Genomic DNA, 15,804 nt, shown 5'->3' on the forward strand with positions numbered 1-15,804 from the left:
TATATAATATATATATAGACTATATAATATATATATTATATAGATTTCATCTACATATAGAATCTATGGATGTCCACTGAGTATAGAAATAGAGTATTAAGGCAATAGTAAGATTGGAGCATTAGTTTGGAAGAATAATTGAATCATGAATAATAAGAATTACAGATTTATTTCAAATTCTGGATGAAATTTGAATTATGATTAAGCATTTATATTGGATTGCACTGAATCAGATTATTAATATACATTTTATATTTTTAATATTATTCAAATTGAAATATTCTTTAAAATTCTCCTGTGAATGGCAAATTACTTATTCATTCTCTCCTGTCAGGGCAGTCTATAAACTGTCTCTGTAGTTGTATTGATTGAGTCGAGATCGACCTCTGCTAACCAATAACAGCTTGCAGACTGTCCTGAGAGGGAGCAGTGCATGAGTCACTCGCCATTCGATGAATTAATTAAATCAAATCTGCTCTAGTTCAACAGCCCTCTATGCTTGCAACACCTCAAATGGAATACAGTTCATATACATCTGAGTAACACATCAATTATTACTTTGAATATCTATTAAAATATTAAATATTATATATTAATATCTATATTAGTTTATTTTCTTTAAAGCTTAACTTCAGAGTATATCTATATGAGCGAAAAATGTAAATAAGAAAGCATTATTTTCAATAAAATTCAATGATTTTTATTAAATATTACAAAAATTGAACTTTCAATTTATTACTAATTATATATTTTTACTTTGAACTGCTATCGTCCTCGATTTGAGCTTCATGAGGCGTAGTCTCTCTGCTCTTGGTCCTGTAAAATATGAAATGTACAGTTTAGTGGGATAACTTAATAGGTTATTATGAGTAAAATATAAAATTTCTCGGTAATCAATTCTCAGAATGCTGATTATGTAGCTTAAAAACTTTTATAAGTTGGAGACTGATATACATATTGTAACTTTCAGGATAAGTTATTGGTCGAATACTCTACCTTTTGACATACATAAATGAATTTCAACCCCTCATAAGTGGTTGACTTAGACCTTCATAAGGACATCTCATTTACATTTATGACAGTTTGGCACACTGTCAAACGAGAGAATAAAGGGTCTCGAGCATTTCGGGAGCATCTTTTGAAATGAAATGTAAAAATCTGGTGTGGCGCACTCACACAACTTTCCTTGCCGTTATGAAAATTGATCACCTGACGCTATTGTTCCCGCGCATCTCAAGTCTACTATTCAGTGATTTGAGCCAGCTGGTGACAGGGTAATAACGCTGGAGACACACATGAGGTCTGCTATCTCTTCATAGTGAATGATTTAATAGAATCAACAATAATTTGCAATTGAATAATCACATTTTCTCGAATTTAAAGCTTATTTTCAATTTTAGGTGAAAATGTTACTGAACATTAATTGTAGAGATTTTCATGGTCAATCTACTCCACTTGATTTTTTTGTTTCAATTGTATCTGAAGCCTGATAATTGGGATTCTATCTGCATTGATGGGGCGGAGCTCCTGAAATTTTTACAGATATGGGACTTGTGAAAGTTGATAGAGCTTATCAATGACTATTTTAGGTATGAATTTGATCAAAATCGTTGGAGCGGTTTCCGAGAAAATCACGGAAAACCTTGTTTTTGACAACATTTTCACCATTTTAGCCGCCATCTTGAATTGCATTTGATCGAAATTGTTCGTGTCGGATCCTTATAGTGAAAGGACCTTAAGTTCCAAATGTCAAGTCATTCCGTTAATTGGGAGATGAGATATCGTGTACACAGACGCACATACACACACACACACACACACACACACACACACACACACACACACACACACACACACACACACACACACACATACCCAAAAACCAGTTTTTTGGACTCAGGGGACCTTCAAACCTTCAAACGTATAGAAATTTAGAAATTGGGGTACCTTAATTTTTTTCAGAAAGCAATACTTTCCTTACCTATGGTAGGCTAATAGGGCAAGGAAAGTAAAAAGTACCAAACAGATTACTAAATAAATAATCAGTTTTTCAATGTGTTTCGTTATTCATCAAAAAAAGTGTTGTTTTAAGTTTTATTACTTTTATCAATGTTTCATTTCTATAAAAACTAAAACTTCAATCAGCCGCCATTTTTGATAAAAGTATCATAGAACATTTTTATTGATGTCGTCATTCTTGTTTTAAAAAGGCCTTTAAAATTATGTACCACACAATGGGTGTTTACATTTTAAATATTTGAGTTACAAACCCTCATTTCTTCAAAAACTAAAACTTCAATCAGCCGCCAAAAACTGTGTTTGAAGGAGGTTCCGTCTTTGGGTAGCAGTGATTGGACATTGGTTGCAAAAAGGCAAACATGTAGAAGAAATTTGAAAAGAGTATTGGGAGCAAGCGGTGAAGTGTACGAAACGATGAGTTCTTCTTTGATTCAAGTAACTGATTTGCAATTCTCCACATGTATTGGGACTACTAATTTATGATTATTCCATACTTTCATAAAAGAAAGCCTTTTTGACATGATTGTTTTATTCACAAATAAGTTTATTGAATGAACTATTTTCATTTCACAACATATTGGACAATTCAATTTTCTATCTGTAAGTCAAATATTTTCTTGGATTTTTATTTTATACTTTGAAAACATGATCAATAATAATAATTTACTAATGATGAATTTTGTGTACGTATATGTATGTCATTGGCCTTTGATGATACTGCTATTTCCTTATAATTGAAAAAAAATGGGTTGGTTCAGGTGGTTTACACTCAGCAAGAATAGTATAATAATAGGTTGCCTTGATCACATAAGACGCGTGGAGAACGCAGCCTGCTATGGTGTGACGTCATGCTGCGACCTCTCGCCCTGGCTTAACATGCATTCAAATGTAAAAATGCCAACTTTGAGCCCTCATAGCAAATCAACCATCAACTTTACATAGAAGTGATTGACATCAAAATGTTCAGCATTTTATCCCCTTTGAAACAATATCAAACTAATTTTCAGTAAAAATCCTATAAATGTTACCGGCGAGTCTAAAACAAATCGTTTGAACACACAATTTGATTTGATAATACCATTTCAAATACGTTTTTGTACTTTCTATTAGTTTTTTCTGCATCGTTTTAGTTCTTTCTCTTAAACAGATTCCATTCTCATTTAGAAATTTTATCCTTATGAAGTCTGTGGAAAGAACTAACAGCTTCTTTAGGAATTTCAGGATATTAACGTTATTTTATCAACAACTCCTGAAAGATAGCAATGCGAACCCATCAACGGTTGCCTAGCTTTATCACAAAAATAAACAGTCTAGATAAGCCCTAAGAATATATGAACATCATTTAAACATTATAAAGATTCTTATTTATCCCAATTATGATAAAAAAATAGATAATCATGACTTTTAATGACTTTAATGCTGTTATTTTATCAAAAAATAAAACGCATTACACTACTGTACTGTAAAGTAGTTGAATAATTTCATGAATAATTAATGTTATATTATTTGAAGTCATAATTTGATGAACTATTTAAATTATAATTAAGATCTATTCTTGCTTTACACAAGTGTTTTTTGCATTCATAAGTATCCCATGGACACATTGAAATAAAAAATATCATACTACCGTGAATAATATATGGTATTTCCTTTGTAAATTTGTGTCCCATGAAAATAATCGATAAAATATACTAATAATAATAATACTGCACTGAGCAGAAACAAAAACACAATACAAGAACAACGTGTTGGCACTACGCTTTCCAGTAGACAACTGAAATAATTATTAGTAACCAGACAGTTCAACGTTCTAAAAATAACTTGTAACCATCAGTTCCATGATTTCGCTAAATTGGTTCTAGGTATATGTCAATTAATAAAGTCTTAAACAAATATCATTAATACAAATGCTTGCAACTAGCATTCCAGGCGACGATACAACTATCAATTTTCACAAACAATTGTCAAATAAGGAACAATCATTTTTAAATATTATTGGACGACCAGCATAAAATTAAATGAGTTCGCTTCATTTTGTCATATTATTGTTTAAAATAAGTCCAAAACAAATAAGTTACCAGCTTTTTCACAAATATGAATAGGTTTTACCGATTGAATATAGTGATAGATTCAAGGACTTTCTACACTTTTCGAAATGAATTAATGTTTTCAAAATACACATTGATGTGGAGCTTGTTTCTTTCCGAATTGAATAGCATATTCATATTTTTTATCAATACAGCGGTTTTTATGTGAGGAAGTGATATTTGACGCGGTGTTTTGTATGTAATTCTTATGGGAAGCCGGCGTTTGCCACGTAGGCTCATGCCATCTCATCCGCGTATGTAAACGCGATTGAGGCAACCTGCTATACACTATCCTTGGTTTACACTCCCATTCTATATAAAGACCGAGTGGCACATATATGTGTCACGAGTGAAAAAACCCTGAAATTTGAGAAACTTGAGGAATTTAACGATATTCCAGAGTAATTCAAATTACTGTTAAGGAAATATTCATTTCAACAGGTGATATGATTTGGAATGTGTGGAGTATTCTGTATTAATTGACTGGTATATATGAAGTAAACCTAATTTTTTATTGGGAGGAGTTGATTAGTCATGTCGCACATATATGTGCCACCCAGGAGCAAATGTGCTATTCCTTTTTAGTCGAATATATGACATTTTTGGTTATGTAAATATGGATGTTACTTATTTTTATTGTATGTTAATTTTTATATGTTAGCAAGGTTAGCGTTTTAGGCAATATTTACACTGCACTGTAGTAGATAGCCGTATTTGTTTTTCAAACCATACCTGTAGGTATGTAAATAAAAACAGAAATTCAAGTACCCATTTTAAAATTGGCATATTTCTTTTTAGAAATAAAAATATTAGAATAATATTATTTTTATTTTTCTTTGATTTCTATTCTCAAGTATTATTCAAAAGTAGCCCTAAAGAAAAAAGACTATAGGTATGTTTTATCCCAGTAATGCGTTCACACTAACTCACTCAAAGTTGCAACCATATTAGCCCAGTCAATATAGACATGAAAAAGAGGGCCTGCTAGTAATTTATATTTTATTTCTGATTTTTATACCTATATTTTTTTAAACATCAATGAAAATTAAACTTGAACTTTCAGCAGTAAAATATTATAAAAACATTTTGGGACATATTATTCATTATCAAAATTTGGGAATAAAATAGTTTTGGGCAAAGCCTGCTATTCTTTCCAAATTATATTTTTATGATTTGTGATTGTATCCACAAAAGGATAAATAAATTCAGAGCCAATCAATATTTGCATGATAAATAATTGTCTTGTTCTATATAGATACAGAGTGGCCCAAAAACCTTGTATTTTCGATAAAATGGATATTTTCAGAAAATATTTTTTAATAGTTCAACAATACTATGAAGAATCTATCCTCTAAATCTCAAGGATTTATCTTTAACCGAATTTTAAATGTTCTGTCCGAAAAATTCAAACTTTAGGCTCTCATATCTCAAAAAGTAATGATCGGAAAAAATGTTTTTCTGAGGATACCTTTTCATTTTGATAGGTTGATGATATACAAACCGAAAAACTTTGAAAAATATCACCAGTATAAATGTTATTTTTAGCCTTTGCACAACCTTAAACCGACTCTAGCCGCGGTTCACACTTCTGCCAGTTCACTCATTCGTCAAACTTCTTGTAACATATCCAACATTATTGAGATTTATTGTGACTTAAGTCTCCAATATGGTTCTTTGGAAATTACAATACTAATTTGCAGCTTGTTTTACAATAAATTTTTGCTTCATATGAAATTAAAAATCTGAGCCTATTCAATTATAAAGTTATCATTTTAAAATTTTAAAACTGCTTTAGTGATTAGGAAATAGTATAGTGCAACTTACTGAAAATGGTTTCCATCAGATGTAGAAAGGAGTTTTAAATCTAAAACTGTAGTTGGCAGCATATTCGTCTGTCATGGTGGATTTTGGTATATGCGTCTGCAGTTCTATTCCCACCTTTGCCTGAAATCAAATGATACATTAAATGTATGAAAGCGATTTTCTAATTGAAAGGAATTTTATAAGTGATAGTAAATGATATAACAATAAACCAATACAAGAGAGTTTTAAAGGACCTTACATAGTACTGAACTAATTATCAAATTGTAGCCTATCAATGAGAATGATTGCTTTTATTTACAATTTATTTAAAGTATTTCTCAAGGGGGTTATTTTATACTGGTCATATTGGAATAATATGGTTTAATCTAATCAAAATATTAAAAAAAATTTAGTTCATGTCCCTAACAAAAATGTAACTATAGTCCCAAATAAATATAACTAATAATTAGTAGGTAGGCCTATAATGGTGTTATGAATAGTTCTATTATTGTAACATTTTACAATAGCTTCTTTTATATCATAACCATCCATGATATTAAATCAATCTATTATATATTACTGAATCATATAATCACTAGCTTAAAATGTATTGAATCATGAAATTAAAACCACTAACTTAATAGTTTTTTACAAGTTTGAAGTTAACCAACAATGATAACAGTTTAATCAACTGTTAGACCCGGTTGCACAAAAGCCGGTTAAATTTTAACCGTGATTAACTTCATGAGAACCAATCAGAGAATGCGTTTTTGATAAAACGGCTTCTCTGATTGGCTCTCGCGGAATTAATCATGGTTAAAATTTAACCGGCTTTTGTGCAACCGGGCCTTAGTGTTTGAAAATGATAAACATTCAATTTATAAACACTAAAAATTGCAATTACTGTTATATTAGGGTTATTAATAGGGCTTGACATAAAATCTTAAAACTGCTCCAGTAATTCTTGAATATAGACTATTGTAGGTAGCCTAAGTTTGTTTGTTAAGGTTACAAGTAAGTTTGTTTATGTAGGCTATGTTGAAAAATTTGATCATTGAACGAGTGCAACTTACTGAAAATGGCTTTCATCAAATGTAGAGAGGAGAAGAACTTTTTTCAAATCTAATCCTTGGCATCATATTCATCTGTCATGGTGGATTTTAGTATAATATGTATCTGCAGTTCTATTCCCACCTTCGTCTGAAATCAAATGGAACATGTATGAAAGCAATTATCTAATTGAAAGAAATTTTGGCTAAAGTGCACGTCCAGTGCCAACATACTTGTAATCAAATTTTTGGTTGGGATCGATTTAGTATAATATTTTGAGCACAAAATCAAAAAATTAAACGGAGGTCACTATTGTTTTCAAAATAAACTAAGTTCAAAGTAGCACAACTTTACATGCATTTAACCATGCTATAAGTAGCAACCATAAGTAGCTAAGGTTAGGAAAAGCTTTAGGTTAATAAAGCTTAGGTTAGAAAAAGCTTTGGGTTAGGAAAACTCAGATTAGGAATATCATAATTTGATGATTTCAATAATCAAAATGGCTGCTACTCATAGGTTAAATGCATGTAAAATTGTGCTACTTTGAACTTAGTTTATTTCAAAAACAAAAGTGACCGCCGTTTAATTTTTGTGATTTTGTGCTCAAAATAGCATACTTAATAATCAATCCCAACCAAAAATTTGATGACAGGTATGTTGGCACTGGACGTGCATTTACACCGAAATTTTGAAGTAATAATTTAGTATGGTTTTAATAAATTGATAGTATTAAAACAATAAACCAATACAAGGGAGTATTTAAGGACCTTACATAGTACTGAACTAATTATTAAATTGTAGCCTATCAATAAGAATGATTGCTGCTATTTACAGTTTATTTAGAGTATTTCTCAAGAGGTTGATTTGATACTAGGCTAGTCATATTGAAATAAATAATGTTTTATCTAATCAAAATACTGTATTCAAAAAGTTAATTAGGTCAAATGTAACCATAGTCCCTAATATGCCTATAAATAACCAATATTATTAGTTGGTAGGCCTATTCTCTTATTAGCTTTATTATTGTAACATTTTACAATAGCTTCTTATATCTTAAACATTCATAATAATTAAATCAATCTATTATGATATTACTGAATCATATAATCACTAGTTTAAAAATTATTACCTAAATCATAAAATCGAAACCACACTTGATAGTTGTTTTACAAGTTTAAGGTACCAACAATGTTAACAGTTGGTTAAATCAACTGTTTGGGTTAAAAATGGAAAAAATTAACTTATACACACTAAAAATTGCAATTAATGTTGTATCAGGGTTATTAATAGGGCCTAACATAATAATTATTTACCATAGTGCTTTTAAAAACAACATGTGCTTTACAAATTTGTCTGGGGAACGCTTTGCCATTATTAGGCTAAACAGCTTTGTTTAGTAGGTAACTTCATGCTATTAAATTTATCAATAATATCCTAGACATAAATGAATGATCTTACCTTAATTTAAGACCTTCAGCAATCAAAAATCATCATCAACTTGATGACGCGATAAAATAAAGGATAAACAAACAACGAACCAATACTGCAATACTTCACCTTCAACTACTGAAAACTAAAGAAGACAGGCCGAGGACATCTTTAATGGCTGTCGCTCAAGCGCAGTAGTGCACAAGCACAAATCACCCCGGGAGTTTCAAAGTTATTGATATAGACAATCTTTATTGTTAACATTAAAACAGATAACAGTCCATATTTCTGGGATGGATTAATGATTTCTTTATGGTGGACATTTGTGCTTTCACTGAAATAATGTTGGAATCAATAAAATAGTACCTAGTTTATTATTATTTGAATTTGAAACTTGAAAATTATTTCATAGGCTTGGTGTGTGACATGATTTTTAGCACAAACTGGAATCTAATTTGAAAAAATGATATAACTTTCTCAATTTTGGTTGGAAACATTTGAAATTCTAGGACAATGTTTATAACATGAACAGAATCGTTAATTATTTTTTTCAAAATTTTCCATCATCAATTACCAATTATTTAAAATTTTAAACGTTAGTAGCCCGTCAACGGCCCGTCTGACGGGATTTTTGCATTGAGAAGAAGTGCTGGAAATCTACTTCTGTAGCCGAATAAGTGATAAAAGACTGCTTTTTTGAACATTTTTGGGAAACTTAGAAATCGATCAAATTTTTTCCAAGTCCCTATTTGGATTAAAATTAGCGCAAAAGGTCTATTATATCATCAACAGTACGTTGTAGACGATTTTCGCAAGAGACAAAAAGTGTTTGAAATTCAATTCTGCATCCGAACTATTGATTAGAAATACAATTTTTCGACTTTTTTGGGAAACTTGAACATCTGGCAAATTTATTAAGTCCCTCTGGATTTAGCGCAAAAGGTCAATTATATCGTTAACAGTGCATTTTAGACGATTTTCGCAGAAGACAAAAAGTATTTGAATTGCAATTCTGCACCCGAATTTATTAACAAAAAGCTTAAAATGAGACTTTTTGGAAAACTCAAAAAATTTCAGTCTTAATTTGTGTAAAACATTTTCTTTATCTCGATAACGGTGAGTTGGAGACTTTTTTGGAGGATTTTTGAAGAAGATAGAAAGGGATTGGAATTCAATTCCACTTAGGAATATTGGTCAGAAAGCCTAAATTGAGACATTTTTAGGGATTAAGATACACAGGTGAGGGGGGAGGAGACACCTTCTGAAAAAAATGTTTGATTTTCACTTATAACATTTTCACTTAGTGTGTTGACTGGGTAGGTACTGTAGAAATTCCATACTGTACCAACCTTTCTAACGTTTATTTTAGTAAACATTTCTAAGTTTATCAAACGTTGTTTTCATAACGTTTATCAGCAATATACATTCTAGACGTTTATTGAACGTTTATAGAGTAAACGTTCATTTTAGTAAAATTCCCTAACGTTTATTGAACGTTGTTTTCATAACGTTTATCGGATTTATACATTTTAAACATTTATTAATTTATTAAACGTTTTTTAAACTTTTTGTGCTGTGTGGGATGAACACTACAGGTTGATCTCTTCTCCCCTGTATTAGAGGAGATTTTGGAAGTGACAATGAGAAATAGACAATGTAAAGAAGACAATGTAGAATAGGCTACTCGAGGATTGTTTGACACTCACAATAGAAACAAAATCCAAGGGAATGCGTAGCAAGCTATATTCAAGATCGATTCAAATCGGCTTTAACCAATACCTACTATTACTTCAGGCCCCTACAACTGATCTCTAATAAACTATGACGTCATCACATGTAGATCATCGATGATCTACTGGCGGTAAGCAAGCGAGTAAGTAATAGTAGGTATTGAATAAGGGCGCTGATGCTTGTTATCACATCTGATATGGTAATCAACAAAATTTGAATTACAAATTCAATTTTAACGGTGTTCCATTTCAATGAATATGGTTTGTTTATCATTCTTCTAATATTGTTTGTGAAAAGTAATAATGAATTTGGGGTTTTAAATCATTGGGATACTGCTGTGTACCGGTACCTAATTGTTGCGGGAATTATAACAAGATTCCAAAAGTTTCCGTACGGTTTTAAAGTTTAAAACGGTTTTTTTACTTTTTCGAAAGATTACTTTGAAACGAAAATGGATACGAGCGATAAGAAGAAAGAGCTTCAATTCTACAAAACAACGGTTTACATGAAGTGTAGAAGAACAGTGTAAATAAAGTGTGAGTGGAAAATTTAATTAAAGTGTGGAAGAACAGTGTAAATAAAATGTGAAATAACAGTGTAATTAGAGTGTGGAAGAACAGTGTGAATAAAGTGTGTGAAAGAACTTTTGAATTAATAAATTAAAAAGTAAATGCAAAGTGTTGGAACTGCCCATAACATCAAAATATTGAAGGTTTTACCTAACTGAAAAACATCTCCTGATGGGTTTCTTTGTACTACAGATCAATTGTGATCAAGTTTGTGGGAGCCTCTTTCCTAAAAAAAGAGTTAGGAAATTTGTTTATCTTTGATTTACCTCTCCTTCGACTCTGATACAGGCTATTATTAAGTATTTTTGGTTGAGATGAATTTATCAATAGCTCTATCACTGAATTGAGTAGGCCTATGTCTATCAATCTGAAAATATGGATAAATTATTGCATTTGTGGAATAGTGTTTTTATTTCAATAAAATTTCTATTTATTAAAATACAAGTGTCTTTAATTTGAAATTTAGATAGTATTCCATCCAATAAAAATTCATACAGTAACAAAAGTTACATTGATAAGCTAGTAGAAACTACTACGATCTAGGAAGAATCAATCTACATGTTATGACGTCATTAATTAGTTGTGGGGCCTGAAGTAATAGTAGGTATTGCTTTAACTGACAAGGGTTATTCAAGGCAGAGTCAAGACTTGTTTGACTCATGCAATAAAAGCTGAAATCGAACGAATACCTTTCGAGCCATATTCAAGATCGATTCTAATCAAGACTGTTAGCTTTGACTGACAAGGGAAATTCAAGGCAAAGTCAAGACTTGTTTGACCCATGCAATAAAAGCTAAATTCGAACGAATACATAGCATGCCATATTAAATTTCGATTCCAACCAAGTTTGTTAGCCTTGAAAAACAAGGGTATGCTGCTTTCGATTCTAGTATGGAAATTCAAGGGGACTTCGAGTTGAATGTCAAGCAACATCGTTTCCAGCTGGATTCAACTTCAGCCTTGATTGACAAGTGAAGGCTGCTTCTAATTCAAGCCTTGAATCAAGCCTTACTGCTGACTGGGTGATGTATAGAAAATTATTTATATTAAGACCTAAGAAGTACTATAAAATATAAGCCCAGAAGTTTTGTACATCGAAATTATTGTCTGAAAAGAATCAATTATGAGAATCAAGAAATGTGTGTAGTTAGGTTGGCGGCCCTGCGAGCGGCAAATTTAAAAATACTATGTTTTCGGTGTTGTAAGGAGGAATGCGTCTAGAAGATTATATTTATGATATTTTATGTGTGTGGAGGAGGAGAATTTGTTATTGTATTTGATAGAGGTCTAAAGGAGGTGCAGCAGATAGATCTGCGAACTGTGATAAAAGTCTGAGAGTATAATTTATAAATAAAGTATGGTATATATCGATGTATTGAAGGGTGGATTTTCATTAAAAACATTGTGATTTTCAAATATTTTGAATTCAAATCCAGGGGCGCGTGTAAAGTATCGGAAATTTGGGTAGATAAAAATCCCTAGCCGAAGTATTAATAGGTCTGAATAAAGTAACTGGCTAATATCGCCAAATAGATAACAATTAAGATTAGATAGCATCAGCTTGTTCTGGCTAAACGGTACAAAAAACCTAAAAAGGCTTTGAAAGAATTTGTAGCTAATAAATATATTATTATATAAAATATTTTGAAGATTGAGGTTAGGTATATGCATTCTGTGATCGGCGACCTAACGATCGACCAAATCGAGCAACGTAGAATCTGACCAAACCCCTTGGCAGAGCTCTATTGTAACAAAACAGTATGCAATGTGAAAGAACACATGATCACGTGGCTAACTATTAGGAAGCATGAAATAAATACTAGTATATAGAATATTAGCTAGCATGTAGAGAGCAAAAGTAAAAAACATAATAAAAATAATTAAGTGTATTTAGGAAATAGGAGGTACCAGGCGCATGAATACTGAATCAAATTTGCATGCACCAATAGCACAATAGCAGTTAATAGGCGGCAATAGTATGCCAATTCAAAAATATTTATATATATTTCTATAAATGTTTGGGATTTATGTTAAATTATTGTATAGTCTATGTTATAGATATGGCCCGAAGGCAAAGAAATTATTAAACACACAACCTAAGTAATAATTGATATTTTTTGTACGATCCATTTGAACCTTAATGGCGGAGGACTAAGATATTCAAATTTTATGTTAATTTGAAAGTCGGAAATAAGAATTGCAAAATTGAGAAAGGAGAACCATCACTCGCCAGCCAAATGCCACCATGAGAGGACCCTAAATATTTTAGAGCATAATACCTTACTATAAATTGTAAAAGCTAAAGTTAGATTGAATTATTAAATTTCTTAAAGGACTTTGTGATGCTCTTGTAAAGCAGAAGTCATTTTCAATTTCAAATAATTTTGTAACCCCTTGGAAGAGACGATTCCGGCTACCATATCCCAGGACCACCAGGAGTTGGATCGACATCGGCGGCTTATAAGAAGATTTTCGACACGTGAGTGAGAAATATTGAATTAGTGATGGGCGCCCTAGTGCTTCGAATTAATCTAATAATCCAAGCTAGCTCGTTGAAAGGGTTTTATTATAAATTAAGAATTTAATAAAAAACACTTGCGCAAGTAAATGTAGTATTAAAGGTATTTTATTAAAGGAGTAAATGAATCAATACATTTCAGAAAATTCCATCGAATCAAAGAAGTATAAAATCTAGGCTATTAAAACATATTCATATGATCTTTAATTTTGGCAATATAATTTGCGATAGTTTGTTATAGCTCTAATTCACTAGATGAATTGCTCTACCTATTCCATCAGGTGCCGAATCTTGCACCCTGAGATAAAATATATATTCAATACAAAGAAATCTACTAAGTACTAGAGAATTTAATATATATATATTTGGATTATTAGTTGCCAATTTATCAAGTTGATCTTAAAGAACCTATTTTTAATTGAATTGTCCAAGTCGACAAGTATTAGCAAGCGCATATCGCAACCACATGCAAAAGGATGCATATGATTTTAAGATAAAGGCACATGGTAATGATTCGTGCCATAAATCTAGAGTATAAAGTTTAGCCTGTGATATTTTACTGATTTCAATTATTGCTCTATTTTTTATTTATATTATATTTTATTGCTCTTTATATATTTTTGCCTCGATCTATTTTTTGCATTATTTGTTTAATATATGTATCAAATTGTTTATGGTGTGCAATTTATTTTAATTCCTCAACACTATAGCATAAGTATCATATTTATATATATATTTATTTTTTAATGAACTACAAGAGTTATAGGGGAAGCTCATATCTGGGCCTATAAAGATTTTAATGAGACTGTATCCTATTAAAAAACCACAACCTAATTTTATAATTATATCAAATATTTCATGCTCTACCGACTGATGCCAAGCAGGAGGCTAATCGTTATTTAAATAAAGAATAACGTGACAACTTTTAATCAATATTGTAAGAAATTATGTAAGCTTTAATTTCTTATGAAATAGTCATGTCTGTAAAATGCATAATCCTCGAGTTATATGCGAGAAACCAAAGAATGGTACCTTTGAACCACCCCCACCCCCTTAGCACAATGGTGTAGGGGTGGGGACTTTTGATATGTTTACCTCCTCACTACCCTAAACAGAACTGTGGGGTCGAAAATTGTCCTTTAAACTTTTCCCTCTATAACACTTCGTTGACTGAGCTAATAACTTTGAGAGAGAACTATAAACTTCTGACAAACCGCACATAATTAGGCTAATGTGAGCTTCAACAATCTGCTCAAAAGTTGTGTGAATTAAGAAAATTTAAAGGATCTTTCCTCAATATTCGAATTCATTTTTACAACAACAAGCAACAACTCACAAAACTGTCGATGTCGAACTGCGCAGGCTATTTAGCTTACGCTATAACTAGACACCAGAGGCGCTAGCCGCCTCTGACGCTTTTGCCGCGAACTGAGCGACATTCAAAAATTATGACAATCCAACTACCTTGGACAACGAAATCGACTTCGTCCTTTTCTAGGATGTAACAAAATTACATTGAAAGTACATAAAAAGAAAATTATTGTTGTGATCTATAATAGTCAGCTGGATAAATAATTGGAATTTCTACAATAATTATTTTTCCATTCATTTGAAATAGCTTATGCTATTTGGGGTCTATCACACAGAGTGTCTTCTATGCGATGACACATAATTTCAGCAGATTAATGTACAACTTCTACTAATTTACCAAACTGGTTTTCTTTAATGTCTGTCAATTATCTGTCACCAACATACGCGTAATTAATAATATTACTTGTGATAGCAGTTGCTCCTATTTCTAGTTTGGGGATTTTGAATTTTGATATTAATTTATTCACCCATACGCAGTAAATTATAAAGTTTTATCGATTCACATATGCCTACAGGGTCTGTGAAAATTATGGAAACATTTTAGGCGATATTTTCGCCTTTATATTCCGGTTATATATTCCCCAGAAGGAAATCGGGAAGGTAACGGGTTCGATTCCCGGTCTGGGCGCATTTTTTGGCAGCTCATTCTTGAAATTTCCTTCTGCTATTCAGTTCTCCATCATTTTCACCAACTCTGTAAGTTGCTGATTTCAAAGATCAATACAACAGTTCATGTGCGAGCTCTCTAACCCAGGAGGTTACTAAAAAATTTCGTTTGAGTGATACAGTCTGTGGAAGCATTGTGTACTAGTAATAATATTGTGATAAGATGCGCTGGCGATACCAGATGAAGAAAACAGAATATTGAATCTGAGTTATCCACTCCCATTATTATCATAACGTGATGAGCTAAAACGTCTAAAGCCCGATTGCACAAAAGCCTGTTGAATTTTAACCATGATTGAATCCAAGAGATCCAATCAGAGAAGGGATACTTATAATTTTTCGAATTATTTCGAAAAAAGGCATCTCTGATTGGTTCTTGGCATTAATCTCAGTTTAAATTCAATAGGCTTTGTGTGAGCGGGCCTAAGATTCACCTCTTTTCTCTCCAGTACAATTTTAATGATTTAAATTCACCAAGTAATGTCCAAAATTCATAATTATGATTGTCAGGGATCATGAATAAAATAACACAATATATATATGCAATAGATGCAATAGATAT

The 15,804-nt window shown here is 31.6% G+C and overlaps 1 long non-coding RNA gene across 1 annotated transcript; it reads right to left on the minus strand.

Annotated features, from left to right (window-relative positions):
* Positions 1–677: 677 nt before the first annotated feature.
* Positions 678–10,231, minus strand: LOC120352710. Its single transcript, XR_005572047.1, has 4 exons — positions 8,418–10,231; positions 6,983–7,109; positions 5,931–6,050; positions 678–816 (listed from the first exon to the last, which is right to left on the minus strand). It is a non-coding gene; the product is annotated as an uncharacterized LOC120352710 (long non-coding RNA).
* Positions 10,232–15,804: the final 5,573 nt, after the last annotated feature.

The sequence above is a fragment of the Nilaparvata lugens genome, chromosome 8 (assembly GCF_014356525.2).
Source record: "Nilaparvata lugens isolate BPH chromosome 8, ASM1435652v1, whole genome shotgun sequence".
Lineage (NCBI taxonomy): Eukaryota > Metazoa > Arthropoda > Insecta > Hemiptera > Delphacidae > Nilaparvata > Nilaparvata lugens.